The sequence below is a fragment of the Bombina bombina genome, chromosome 2 (genome assembly GCF_027579735.1).
Source record: "Bombina bombina isolate aBomBom1 chromosome 2, aBomBom1.pri, whole genome shotgun sequence".
NCBI classification, from domain to species: Eukaryota; Metazoa; Chordata; class Amphibia; order Anura; family Bombinatoridae; genus Bombina; species Bombina bombina.
This window is the reverse complement of record NC_069500.1, coordinates 1,159,241,109-1,159,255,948: the sequence shown is the minus strand read 5'-3', so window position 1 is coordinate 1,159,255,948 and position 14,840 is coordinate 1,159,241,109. Positions and strand designations below refer to the sequence as shown.

At 42.9% G+C, this 14,840-nt stretch overlaps 1 protein-coding gene across 3 annotated transcripts in view; it reads left to right on the top strand.

Moving 5' to 3' along the window:
• FBXO8 (F-box protein 8) overlaps positions 1 to 14,840 on the top strand; it is a 318,169-nt gene that overhangs the window by 135,966 nt on the left and 167,363 nt on the right. The window lies entirely within an intron of this gene.

The window sequence follows — 14,840 nt, the reverse complement described above, 5'->3', positions numbered from 1 at the left end:
TTGGAAGAGAGGGACATAGAGTACTGGCTTTGCAATGTAACTCTTCTCTATGGACTTTAGGTCATAAGCCTGCCACGGATGTCACTGCAATAATTCTATTAGCCTCTTCCTGTTGGGCCATGATTAGGTTCTCCCTCAGTATATCCTCTCAGTTGGTTTCAGTACTAGATAGGCAATCTACTGGATCTTCAGGCTGAGATCAGGTAAGGTCAGAGGAGGGGCAGCTACTAGGTAATTACCTGCATCTTCACTCAGCCCTTATAGAATTAGCACTAAGTTAGTGCTAAAAAATTGTCACAACTATACCAGTCTATTTAATTTTGAGCATACTTTTACAATTTATTAAGTACCGGTTACTTATGTGCATACTTTATTTGTCATTTCAATGTATGCTGCACTGTATATTTAAATGTTAATGTACTGCCCTTTTAAGAGCATTGCCACCTTAAGAGTTACCATAGTTGCTGGTTAAACTTAAACAGCACGGTTTCTACTATACAGACAGGTGGAGTGCTAAGCCAGCACCTTGGTCTCACTCAGTGTGTGCAAGGTCTCAGTAGGAGGACAAAGTGCAGTGGGTGAAGCATTAGCAGGATTGGGGACTGTTATCCTGTTTACCACCATTACAGTTCTAGTTTGCACTTCTTTACCTTACTATCTTTTTATAGCGTCTTCCTACTATCCTTGGCTAAACGTTATACTGAAGGGGAAGAGGAAGTAGAAGTGATACTATGGGCTCGATTTATCAAAGCTGAAGGCAGACAGGGGCGCATATACGCGCCCCTGTACGCCTCAGCTCGCCTCTGGCGGGGCGAATTTCCCCGGAGGAAATTACCATTGCACACGAGCGCTATTTTGCTCTCGCGTGCAATCCTGCCCCCTGCGCACAGCCAATCACGCGCGGGCAGGAGCTGTCAATCTCCTCGGTTGGACTAGACCGCGGAGATTCAATTTCACAACCTTAGAGGTGGCGAAGAGGTTAGGAAAGTAACGGTCTGGTGACCGCTGCTTGTTAAATACGGCGAGCAGGTTCTTACATATGAAGATACATGTGTAAATATAAATTGTTATGGGTTTATGTGCACTGCTGCATGTTTGCTATCAGTTATACTTCATATCAATGTTGATCAATGTTGATGTGCTTATTTGTTTGCCTTGTTTGTCATTGTATTGTTTTTCTCTTAATTATTTATGGTTTTGATTCCCTTTAGAATTCGCTATTAATATTTTAAAACTATTAAAGCTAGATTACAAGTGGTGCGCTAATGTTAGAGCGATAAACAATATTGTGACCACGCTAACTAGTGCACATATTACAAGTGGAAAGTAAAAGAACAGAAACTGCGTTACAAGAAATATTGTGACTGGAGGGTTAAAAACAATGTTCTCAAAAACCGATAACATGAATATTTAAGAAAAAAAATGAACATTTTTTTTTACAAAGATATGACGAGTCCACGAATTTCATCCTTTCTTGTGGGATATTAACCTCCTGCTAACAGGAAGTGGCAAAGAGCACCACAGCAGAGCTGTATATATAGCCCCTCCCCTTCCCCTCAGTCATTCTCTTTGCCTGTGTTATACTAGGAAGAGGTAAAGTGAGGTGTTAGTTTTAATTTCTTCAATCAAGAAGTTTTTTATTTTAAATGGTACCGGTGTGTACTATTTTCCTCAGGGGGTTATGGAAGAAGATTTTTGCCCTAAGGTTGATGATCTTAGCAGTTGTAACTAAGATCCACGCTGGTTGCCACAAGACTTTCTGAAGAGACTTGATATATCAGAACTGGCTGGCATTTATTTCCCTATATGGGAAGGGGGGTAAGCAGTAGACCTGTTTCACAGAAGGATGTTACTGGAATCCCTTTTATTATTTTGTATTTCTGACATAAGGGCATGATCTGACACTCTGGGAGAGGCATAAGGACTTTACATCGTTAAGCAGTTAAACGATTGAGCTTTTTTTTATGTATCCAGCATGACTTGCTGGATGTGTTTGGGGTGTGTTTTTTGTTCTACTTAATTGTATGATAAACCGCTTCAATGCGGTTGTGTTTGGGTCTACTCCAACTTCGGCTATAAGGGGCGGGGCTTGTCTTTGCGCGCTCAGATGCGCACTTCCTTCTGACAGAGGAGCAGCAAGCAGTAACTCCGGTTGCTCCTGGAGAGTAGTCTCTGGCTTGGAGTGTTGGCTGTTCATTTTGAAGCACCCTGGGGGCAGGTAGGCACCACAGCAGTGCTGTGGCGAGGTGCAGAGGGTATTTTTGTGTAAACTGATATACTTATCACTTTAGAGTTTTATTTTTCACCTTTCTCATAGGGTGCAATAATTTTTGCATATACCAATTAGTTTTCGTGAATTTTGGTAGCAAATTAACGTTATTTATGCAGTTTTGGAAAAATTGTTGACTTTTTCTTTTTTTAAAGGTGCAGTACACGTTTTTCAAAGTTTTATTTAAAGCAATAAATAAAGTGTTTAAACGACTTTTGTGGCTATTATTAGTCTGTTCAACATGTCTGACATTGAGGATTCTCATTGTTCTATGTGTTTAGAAGCTATTGTGGAACCCCCTCTTACATTGTGTACCTCTTGTACTAAAAGGGCCTTACATTGAAAAGACCATATTTTAGGTCAAGATAGTGTGCCTAAGGATGATTCTCAATCTGAAGAGAATCAGGTTATGCCATCCAGTTCTCCCCAAGTGTCACAACCTTTAACGCCTACACAAGCGACGCCAAGTACCTCTAGTGCGTCTAATTCCTTTACTCTGCAGGAGATGGCTGCAGTTATGTCAACTACCCTTAAAGAGGTATTGTCTAAATTACCAGTGTTGCAGGGTAAACGCAGTAGGTCAGGTATTAATGTAAATACTGAATCCTCTGATACTTTATTAGCTATTTCTGATGTACCCTCAAAGTGTTCTGAGTTGGGGGTCAGAATTGCTGTCTGAGGGAGAAATTTCACATTTAGGGAATGTTACCTCAGACAGATTTGGATGTTATGTCTTTTAAATTTAAGCTTGAACACCTCCGTCTGTTGCTTCGGGAGGTCTTAGCGACTCTGGATGATTGTGATCCTATTATGATACCACCAGAGAAATTGTGTAAGATGGACAAATATTTAGAAGTGCCTACTTTATACTGCTGTTTTTCCGGTTCCTAAAAGAATTTCGGAAATTATTAAGAAGCAATGGGATAGACCAGGTATACCATTTTTCTCCCCCTACTACTTTTTAGAAAATGTTTCCCATATCGGACACCATTTGGGACTTGTGGCAAATGGTCCCTAAGGTGGAGGGAGCTATATCTACTCTGGCTAAGCATACAACTATACCCATTGAGGACAGTTGTGCTTTCAAAGACCCTATGGATAAAAAAATTAGAGGGTCTCCTAAAGAAATTGTTTATTAATCAGGGTTTTCTTTTACAACCTACTGCTTGCATTGTTCCAGTAACTACTGCAGCAGCTTTTTGCTTTGAAGCTCTGGAAGAGTTCCTGAAGGTTGAGACTCCATTAGATGATATTTTGGATAGAATTAAGGCTCTCAAGTTAGCTAATTCTTTTATTACTGATGCCGCTTTTCAAATTGCTAAATTAGCGGCGAAAAATGCAGGATTTGCTATTTTAGCGTGTAGAGCATTGTGGCTCAAATCTTGGTCTGCTGATGTGTCTTTTCGGGCCAGAATTTAAGGAAATAATTTCTGACATTACAGGAGGTAAGGGCCATGCCCTACCTCAGGATAAGTCTGTTAAGATGAGGGGTAAACAGAATAATTTTCGTTCCTTTTGGAATTTTAAAAGAGGACCTTCTGCTTCCTCTTCCTCCACAAAGCAGGAAGGGAATTTTACCCAATCTAAGTCAGTCTGGGGACCCAACCAAAATTGTAATAAAGGTAAACAATCCAAGAAGCCCGCTGCTGCTTCAAAGACAGCATGAAGGGGTGGCCCCGATCCGGGACCGGATCTAGTAGGGGGCAGACTCTCTTTCTTTGCCCAGGCTTGGGCAAGAGATGTTCAGGATCCCTGGGCACTAGAAATAGTGACCCACGGTTATCAATTGGATTTCAAGGATTTTCTCCCAAGAGGGAGGTTTCATCTTTCAAGATTATCTGCAGACCAGATAAAAAGAGAGGCGTTCTTACGCTGTGTAAAAGACCTTGTTACCATGGGAGTAATTTGTCTAGTTCCAAAATCAGAACAAGGACAGGGGTTTTACTCAAATCTATTTGTGGTTCCCAAAAAATAAGGCACTTTCAAACCCATCTTAGACTTCAAGTGTCTAAACAAATTCGTTCAAGATGGAGACTATACAAACAATTTTACCAATGATCCAGGAGGGTCAATATAAGACTACCGTGGACTTGAAGGATGCTTACCTTCATATTCCTATCCACAAAGATTGGTAGTTGTTGCTGGATCATCTGTCCCAGGGGACTTGTTTCCGCAGACCCTCGTGGGTGATAGTGACAACGGATGCCAGCCTTCTGGGCTGGGGTGCAGTTTGGAACTCCCTGAAGGCTCAGGGTGTTTGGACTCAGGTGGAGTCTCTACTTCCAATCAATATTCTGGAACTGAGGGCAATATTCAATGCGCTTCAGGCGTGGCCTCAGTTGGCTTCGGCCAAATTCATCAGATTCCAGTCGGACAACATCACGACTGTGGCATATATCAATCATCAGGGGGGGACAAGGAGTTCCTTAGCGATGATAGAAGTATCCAAGATAATCCGTTGGGCGGAGGCCCACTCTTGTCATCTGTCAGCGATCTACATCCCAGGAGTAGAGAACTAGGAAGCGGATTTTCTAAGTCGACAGACTTTTCATCCGGGGGAGTGGGAACTTCACCCGGAGGTATTTGCCTCATTGATTCTTAGATGGAGCAGACCAGAATTGGATCTGATGGCATCTCGACAAAATGCCAAGCTTCCAAGATACGGATCCCGGGCAAGGGATCCTCAGGCAGAACTAATAGATGCCTTGGCAGTGCCTTGATTGTTCAGCCTAGCTTATGTGTTTCCACAGTTTCCTCTCCTCCCACACGTGATTGCTCGAATCAAACAGGAGAGAGCTTCAGTGATCCTGATAGCGCCTGCATGGCCACGCAGGACTTGGTATGCGGATCTAGTGGACATGTCCTCTCTGCCACCGTGGAAACTTCCATTGAGACAGGACCTTCTTATTCAAGGTCCTTTCCAACATCCAAATCTAATTTCTCTGCAGCTGACTGCGTGGAGATTGAACGCTTGATTTTATCGAAGCGAGGATTCTCTGATTCGGTCATCAATACTTTGATACAGGCTAGAAAGCCTGTCACTAGAAAAATCTATCATAAGATATGGCGTAAATATCTTTGGTGTGAATCCAAGGGTTACTCATGGAGTAAAGTTAGGATTCCTAGGATTCTGTCTTTTCTCCAAGAAGGATTGGAGAAAGGGTTATCAGCAAGTTCCTTAAAGGGACAAATTTCAGTTTTGTCAATTCTGTTTCACAAAAGTTTTGCAAATGTGCCAGATGTTCAGTCTTTTTGTCAGGCTCTATCTAGAATTAAGCCTGTGTTTAGACCCATTACTCCTCCCTGGAGTTTGAATTTAGTTCTTCGAGTTCTTCAAGGGGTTCCGTTTGAACCCATGCATTCCATGGATATCAAATTGTTATCTTGGAAAGTTCTGTTTTTAGTTGCTATTTCTTCTGCTCGAAGAGTTTCTGAGCTTTCAGCGCTACAGTGTGATTCTCCTTATCTCATTTTTCATTTTGATAAGGTGGTGTTACGTACCAAACCTGGATTTCTTCCTAAGGTTGTTTCAAATAAGAATATTAATCAGGAAATTGTTGTTCCTTCTTTATGTCCTAACCCTTCTTCTAAGAAGGAGCCTATGTTGCATAATTTGGATGTGCTCCGTGCCTTAAATTTTTACTTACAGGCAACTAAGGATTTCCGTCAATTATCTTCATTATTCATTGTTTATTCTGGAAAGCGTAGGGGTCAGAAAGCTACAGCTACCTCTTTATTTTTGGTTGAGAAGTATCATCCGCCTGGCATATGAGACTGCTGGACAGCAGCCTCCTGAAAGAATTACGGCTCATTCTACTAGGACTGTGGCTTCCATATGGGCTTTTAAAAACAATGCATCTGTTGAACAGATTTGTAAGGCTGCGACTTGGTCGTCCCTTCACACTTTTTCCAAATTTTCCAAATTTGATACTTTTGCTTCTTCTGAGGCTATTTTTGGGAGAAAGGTTCTTCAAGCAGTGGTGCCTTCTGTTTAGGTTCCTGTCTTGTCCCTCCCTTTCATCCGTGTCCTTTTGCTTTGGTATTGGTTTCCCACAAGAAAGGATGAAATCCGTGGACTAGTCATATCTTTGTAAAAGAAAAGTAAATTTATGCTTACCTGATAAATTAATTTCAGGTCCACCCTGTTCTTTTTAAGACAGTTTTTCTTTATATTTTTTGTAAACTTCAGTCACCTCTGCACTTTTTAGCCTTTCCTTTTTCTCTTCCTATACCTTCGGCCGAATGACTAAGTGTGGAGGGGAAGGGGAGGGGCTATATATACAGCTCTGCTGTGGTGCTATTTGCCACTTCCTGTTAGCGGGAGGTTAATATCCCACAAGTAAGGATGAAATCCGTGGACTCGTCATATTGTAAAAGAAATTAATTTATCAGGTAAGCATAAATTTCCTTTTTCTTCTATGTGAAGAACATTTAAAGTATTTCTTACTCAATTCTAGTTCACTGTCGGGTTAGCACGCAAGCTACAAGTGTAAGGGTTTTTCTCTTGTTAAGTGTATCCAGTCCACGGATCATCCATTACTTATGGGATATTCTCCTTCCCAACAGGAAGTTGCAAGAGGATCACCCACAGCAGAGCTGCTATATAGCTCCTCCCCTCACTGCCATATCCAGTCATTCTCTTGCAACTCTCAACTAAGATGGAGGTCGTAAGAGGACTGTGGTGTTTTAGACTTAGTTTATTTCTTCAATCAAAAGTTTGTTATTTTTAAATGCTACCGGAGTGTACTGTTTATCTCAGGCAGTATTTGGAAGAAGAATCTGCCTGCGTTTTCTATGATCTTAGCAGAAGTAACTAAGATCCTTTGCTGTTCTCACATATTCTGAGGAGTGAGGTAACTTCAGAGGGGGAATAGCGTGCAGGTTTTCCTGCAATAAGGTATGTGCAGTTAAAATATTTTTCTAGGGATGGAATTTGCTAGAAAATGCTGCTGATACCGAAGTAATGTAAGTAAAGCCTTAAATGCAGTGATAGCGACTGGTATCAGGCTTATTAATAGAGATACATACTCTTATAAAAGTGTGTTTTAAAACGTTTGCTGGCATGTTTAATCTTTTTTATATATGTTTGGTGATAAAACTTATTGGGGCCTAGTTTTTTCCACATGGCTGGCTTGATTTTTGCCTAGAAACAGTTTCCTGAAGCTTTCCACTGTTGCAATATGAGTGGGAAGGGCCTATTTTAGTGCTTTTCTGTGAAGCTAAAAATACTGACAGAGAATCAACTTCCCTCTGCATGATACAGGACATCTCTGAAGGGCTCAAAAGGGTTCAAAGTCGTGTTTGAGGAGGGTAACAATCACAGTAGACTGTGGCAGTTGTTGTGACTGTTTAAAAAAAAACAAAAAAAAACGTTTTTGTCATTTATTATTCTGTTTTTGTTATTAAGGGGTTAATCATCCATTTGCAAGTGGGTGCAATGCTCTGCTGACTTGTTACATACACTGTAAAAATTTCGTTAGTGTAACTGCCTTTTTTCACTGTTATTTCAAATTTGGACAAAATTTGTGTTTCTTAAAGGCGCAGTAATGTTTTTTATATTGCTTGTAAACTTGTTTTAAGTGTTTTCCGAGCTTGCTAGTCTCATTGCTAGTCTGTTTAAACATGTCTGATACAGAGGAACCTACTTATGTTTGAAAGCCATGGTGGAGCCCCATAGGAGAATGTGTACTAAATGTATTGATTTCACCTTAAACAGTAAAGATCAGTCTTTATCTATAAAAGAATTATCACCAGAGGGTTCTGTCGAGGGGGAAGTTATGCCGACTAACTCTCCCCACGTGTCAGACCCTTCGCCTCCCGCTCAGGGGACGCACGCTAATATGGCGCCAATTACATCAGGGACGCCCATAACGATTACCTTGCAGGACATGGCTGCAATCATGAATAATAACCTGTCAGAGGTATTATCTAGATTGCCTGAATTAAGAGGCAGGCGCGATAGCTCTGAGGTTAGAGATACAGAGCGCGCAAATGCTGTAAGAGCCATGTCTGATACTGCGTCACAGTATGCAGAACATGAGGACGGAGAGCTTCATTCTGTGGGTGACATCTCTGACTCGGGGAAACCTGATTCAGAGATTTCTAATTTTAAATTTAAGCTTGAGAACCTCCGTGTATTGCTTGGGGAGGTATTAGCTGCTCTGAATGACTGTAACACAGTTGCAATTCCAGAGAAATTGTGTAGGCTGGATAGATACTATGCGGTGCCGGTGTGTACTGACGTTTTTCCTATACCTAAAAGGCTTACAGAAATTATTAGCAAGGAGTGGGATAGGCCCGGTGTGCCCTTTTCCCCACCTCCTATATTTAGAAAAATGTTTCCAATAGACGCCACTACACGGGACTTATGGCAGACGGTCCCTAAGGTGGAGGAAACAGTTTCTACTTTAGCAAAGCGTACCACTATCCCGGTTGAGGACAGTTGTGCTTTTTCAGATCCAATGGATAAAAAATTAGAGGGTTACCTTAAGAAAATGTTTATTCAACAAGGTTTTATTTTGCAGCCCCTTGCATGCATTGCACCTGTCACTGCTGCGGCGGCATTCTGGTTTGAGGCCCTGGAAGAGGCCATCCATACAGCTCCATTGGAGGAAATTATTGACAAGCTTAGAACGCTTAAGCTAGCTAACTCATTTGTTTCTGATGCCATTGTTCATTTGACTAAACTAACGGCTAAGAACTCCGGATTCGCCATCCAGGCGCGTAGGGCGCTATGGCTTAAATCCTGGTCAGCTGACGTGACTTCAAAGTTACTCAACATTCCTTTCAAGGGGCAGACCTTATTCGGGCCTGGCTTGAAGGAAATTATTGCTGACATTACTGGAGGCAAGGGTCATACCCTTCCTCAGGACAGGGCCAAATAGTCTAATTTTCGTGCCTTTCGAAATTTCAAGGCAGGAGCAGCATCAACTTCCTCCGCTTCAAAACAAGAGGGAACTGTTGCTCATTCCAGAGAGGCCTGGAAACCTAACCAGTCCTGGAACAAGGGCAAGCAGGCCAGAAAACCTGCTGCTGCCCCCAAAACAGCATGAAGGATCGGCCCCCTATCCGGAAATGGATCTAGTGGGGGGCAGACTTTCTCTCTTTGCCCAGGCGTGGGCAAGAGATGTTCAGGATCCCTGGGCATTGGAGATCATATCTCAGGGATATCTTCTGGACTTCAAAGCTTCTCCTCCACAAGGGAGATTTCATCTTTCAAGGTTATCAGCAAACCAGATAAAGAAAGAGGCATTCCTAAGCTGTGTGCAAGACCTCCTAGTAATGGGAGTGATCCATCCAGTTCCGCGGACGGAACAGGGACAGGGGTTTTATTCAAATCTGTTTGTGGTTCCCAAGAAAGAGGGACCAATCTTGGATCTAAAGATCTTAAACAAATTCCTCAGAGTTCCATCATTCAAAATGGAAACTATTCGGACCATCCTACCCATGATCCAAGAGGGTCAGTACATGACCACAGTGGACTTAAAGGATACCTACCTTCACATACCGATTCACAAAGATCATCATCGTTCCTAAGGCTTGCCTTTCTAGACCGGCATTACCAATTTGTAGCTCTTCCCTTCGGGTTGACCACAGCCCCGAGAATCTTTACAAAGGTTCTGGGCTCACTTCTGGCGGTTCTAATACCGCGAGGCATAGCGGTGGCTCCGTATCTAGACGACATCCTGATACAGGCGTCAAGCTTTCAAATTGCCAAGTCTCATACAGAGATAGTTCTGGCATTTCTGAGGTCGCATGGGTGGAAAGTGAACGTGGAAAAGAGTTCTCTATCCCCACTCACAAGAGTCACCTTCCTAGGGACTCTTATAGATTCTGTAGAGATGAAAATTTACCTGACGGAGTCCAGGTTATCAAAACTTCTAAATGCTTGCCGTGTCCTTCATTCCATTCCACGTCCGTCAGTGGCTCAGTGCATGGAAGTAATCGGCTTAATGGTAGCGGCAATGGACATAGTGCCATTTGCGCGCCTGCATCTCAGACCGCTGCAATTATGCATGCTAAGTCAGTGGAATGGGGATTACTCAGATTTGTCCCCTCTACTAAATCTGGATCAAGAGACCAGAGATTCTCTTCTCTGGTGGCTATCTCGGGTCCATCTGTCCATGGGTATGACCTTTCGCAGGCCAGATTGGACGATTGTAACAACAGATGCCAGCCTTCTAGGTTGGGGCGCAGTCTGGAACTCCCTGAAGGCTCAGGGATCGTGGACTCAGGAGGAGAAACTCCTCTCAATAAATATTCTGGAGTTAAGAGCAATATTCAATGCTCTTCTAGCTTGGCCTCAGTTAGCAACCCTGAGGTTCATCAGATTTCAGTCGGACAACATCACGACTGTGGCTTACATCAACCATCAAGGGGGAACCAGGAGTTCCCTAGCGATGTTAGAAGTCTCAAAGATAATTCGCTGGGCAGAGTCTCACTCTTGCCATCTGTCAGCGATCTACATCCCAGGCGTAGAGAACTGAGAGGCGGATTTTCTAAGTCGTCAGACTTTTCATCCGGAGGAGTGGGAACTCCATCCGGAGGTGTTTGCTCAACTGATCCATCGTTGGGGCAAACCAGAACTGGATCTCATGGCGTCTCGCCAGAACGCCAAGCTTCCTTGTTACGGATCCAGGTCCAGGGACCCGGGAGTGACGCTGATAGATGCTCTAGCAGCTCCTTGGTTCTTCAACCTGGCTTATGTGTTTCCACCGTTTCCTCTGCTCCCTCGACTGATTGCCAAAATCAAGCAGGAGAGAGCATTGGTGATTCTGATAGCGCCTGCGTGGCCACGCAGGACCTGGTATGCAGACCTAGTGGACATGTCATCCTTTCCACCATGGACTCTGCCTCTGAGGCAGGACCTTCTAATACAAGGTCCTTTCAATCATCCAAATCTAATTTCTCTGAGACTGACTGCATGGAGATTGAGCACTTGATCCTATCAAGGCGTGGCTTCTCCGAGTCAGTCATTGATACCTTAATACAGGCACGAAAGCCTGTCACCAGGAAAATCTACCATAAGATATGGCGTAAATATCTTTATTGGTGTGAATCCAAGAATTACTCATGGAGTAAGGTTAGGATTCCTAGGATATTGTCCTTTCTCCAAGAGGGTTTGGACAAAGGATTATCAGCTAGTTCTTTAAAAGGACAGATTTCTGCTCTGTCTATTCTTTTGCACAAGCGTCTGGCAGAGGTTCCAGACGTCCAGGCTTTTTGTCAGGCTTTGGTTAGAATTAAGCCTGTGTTTAAAACTGTTGCTCCCCCGTGGAGCTTAAACTTGGTTCTTAAAGTTCTTCAAGGAGTTCCATTTGAACCCCTTCATTCCATTGATATTAAACTTTTATCTTGGAAAGTTCTGTTTTTGATGGCTATTTCCTCGGCTCGAAGAGTCTCTGAGCTATCTGCCTTACAATGTGATTCTCCTTATCTGATTTTTCATGCAGATAAGGTAGTTCTGCGTACCAAACCTGGGTTTTTACCTAAAGTGGTTTCTAGCAAGAATATCAATCAAGAGATTGTTGTTCCATCATTGTGTCCTAATCCTTCTTCGAAGAAGGAACGTCTCTTACATAATCTGGAAGTAGTCCGTGCCTTGAAGTTTTACTTACAAGCTACTAAAGATTTTCGCCAAACATCTTCCCTGTTTGTCGTTTACTCTGGACAGAGGAGAGGTCAAAAAGCTTCGGCAACCTGTCTTTCCTTTTGGCTTCAGAGCATAATTCGCTTAGCCTATGAGACTGCTGGACAGCAGCCCCCTGAAAGGATTACAGCTCATTCTACTAGAGCTGTGGCTTCCACCTGGGCCTTTAAAAATGAGGCCTCTGTTGAACAGATTTGCAAGGCTGCGACTTGGTCTTCGCTTCACACCTTTTCAAAATTTTACAAATTTGATACTTTTGCTTCTTCTGAGGCTGTTTTTGGGAGAAAGGTTCTTCAGGCAGTGGTTCCTTCCGTTTAATCCTGCCTTGTCCCTCCCATCATCCGTGTACTTTAGCTTTGGTATTGGTATCCCATAAGTAATGGATGATCCGTGGACTGGATACACTTAACAAGAGAAAACATAATTTATGCTTACCTGATAAATTTATTTCTCTTGTAGTGTATCCAGTCCACGGCCCGCCCTGTCCTTTTAAGGCAGGTCTAAATTTTAATTAAACTACAGTCACCACTGCACCCTATGGTTTCTCCTTTCTCGTCTTGTTTCGGTCGAATGACTGGATATGGCAGTGAGGGGAGGAGCTATATAGCAGCTCTGCTGTGGGTGATCCTCTTGCAACTTCCTGTTGGGAAGGAGAATATCCCATAAGTAATGGATGATCCGTGGACTGGATACACTACAAGAGAAATAAATTTATCAGGTAAGCATAAATTATGTTTTTCTATAACGCGTCCCATAGAAGTTTATGTGGAGAAGTTGGCACAGTCGCGATATCTGAAGTCCTGAAGTTAGCAAGCCTGATCTTTCGCTCGTGCACTAACTTTTTACTTTCAACTTGTAATATGTGCAAATCCAGCCACAGTTAGCGCGAGAAAGAAACAAATATTTAGTGCACCACTAATAATCTTTCCCTTAATTATAAAACTGTAAGGCATATATAAAAGATTATGTAAAACAATGTATTTTTCTTAAGAAAAATTGTATGGCCATATAAAACCAGAAACTTATTTCAGAACAATAAAAAATGTTTATGTATAATGCATAAATTGAGGCATTTTTTTCCTATACCTATTATTATTTTTATTATTATTATTAGGTATTTGTAGAGTGCCAACAGATTCCGCAGCTCTATAAACATAGGCAGTATACAAGGTAACATTTATAATGGGTCAAATAGGTAGAGGTGCCTGCAGAGAGTTGCACTGTTGTAATCTGCTCTTATGTGTGTGATCTACAAACAGCTGGGCTCATAGGCTTACATGCTAAGGGGTTCAAGGGGATAGCAGTTGAGTTAGGAAAGGTTAGTTTAGGTTGTATGCATCCCTGAATAGTAGTATTTTTAGGGAGTTCTTGAAGCTTTCAAAACTAGGGGAGAGTCTTATGGAGCGAGGCAGAGTTACACAAGATGGGAGCCAGTCTGGAGAAGTCTTGTAAACGGGAATGTGAGAAGGTAACAAGAGAGGAGATCTTGGGCAGAGTGAAGGGGTCGGGAGGGAGAGTATCTGGAGACAATGTCTGAGATGTAGGGGGGAGCAGTGCAGTTGAGGGCTTTGTATGTCAGAGTGAGAATTTTATGTTTAACCCTGGAGGCAAGAAGAAGCCAGTGAAGGGATTGGCAGAGAGGTGCAGCAGATGAAGAGCGGCATGTAAGGAAGATTAGCCTGGCAGGGGCATTCATTATGGATTGTAGAATAGCTAGGTGGCAGCTAGGGAGACCAGAGAGGATGGAGTTGCAGTAATCGAGGCAGGCAAGGATGAGACAGTGGATTAGAATCTTATTTGTGTCTTGTGAAAGGAAATGTCTAATTTTAGAGATGTTTTTAAGGCGGAAGCAGCAGGCTTTAGCCAAGGACTGAATGTGAGGAGTGAAGGAAAGATCTGAGTCAAGTGTGACCCCAAGACATTGAGCATGTGGGGTAGGGGTAATGATCGAGTTACTGACAGTTATAGAGAAGTTGGGGGTGGAGATTTTTGAAGGGGGGGGGAATAAAGAGCTCAGTTTTGGAGAGATTTGGCTTAAGGTAGTGAGAGGACATCTAAGATGAGATATGAGAAAGACAGTAAGTGACCCGGGTTTGCAAGGAAGAAGATAGGTCTGGTGCAGAGAGGTAGATTTGGAGGTACATGGGACTTTATTAAGGAACCTAAAGATGTGTAGATTGAAAAGAGAAGGGGACCAAGGACAGTGCCTTGCGGTACCCCAACAGAAAGTGGTAACGGGGCAGAGGATGCCCCAGAGAAGGCTACACTAAAGTTACGGTTAGACAGATAGGAAGAGAACCACAGGATTGGAGGGTTTGGTGCAAAAGAGGGTGGTCGACAGTATCAAAGGCTGCAGACAGATCAAGGAGGATAAGCAGAGAGAAGTGGCCTTTGGATTTTGATGTAAGTAGGTCGTTGGTAACCTTAACAATTGCTGTCTCTGTGGAGTGGAGGGGGTGAAATCCAAATTGCAGTGGGTCAGGGAGGGAGTTAAGTGTTAGGAAATTGGATAGACGTACATATACTAGCTTTTCGGGAAGCTTTGAGTCAAGAGGAAGTAGGGAAATAGAGCGGTAGTTGGATGGGGAGGTTGGGTCAAGAGGTTTTTTTGAGGATAGATGTGACCAGTGTGTGTTTAAGAGATGAGGGAAATATACCAGTGCTGAAGGAGAGGTTGAAGATGTGTGTGAGTATAGGGGTAAGGTAAGAAGAGAGGGAGGGTAGAAGCTGTTAGGGGTTGGGGTCAAGGGGACAGGTAGTGAGGTGAGAGGATATTATAAGGGCAGAAACTTCATCCTCTGTAACGGGCAAAAGAGATAAATTTATGGCTATGTTGGTTTTGTATGAAAGTGAGGTTTTGAGGGGGTTTGAGACCGGTAGCCTGTTCAGAGCTGATTTCGTTTCTGATGGAGTCTACTTTGT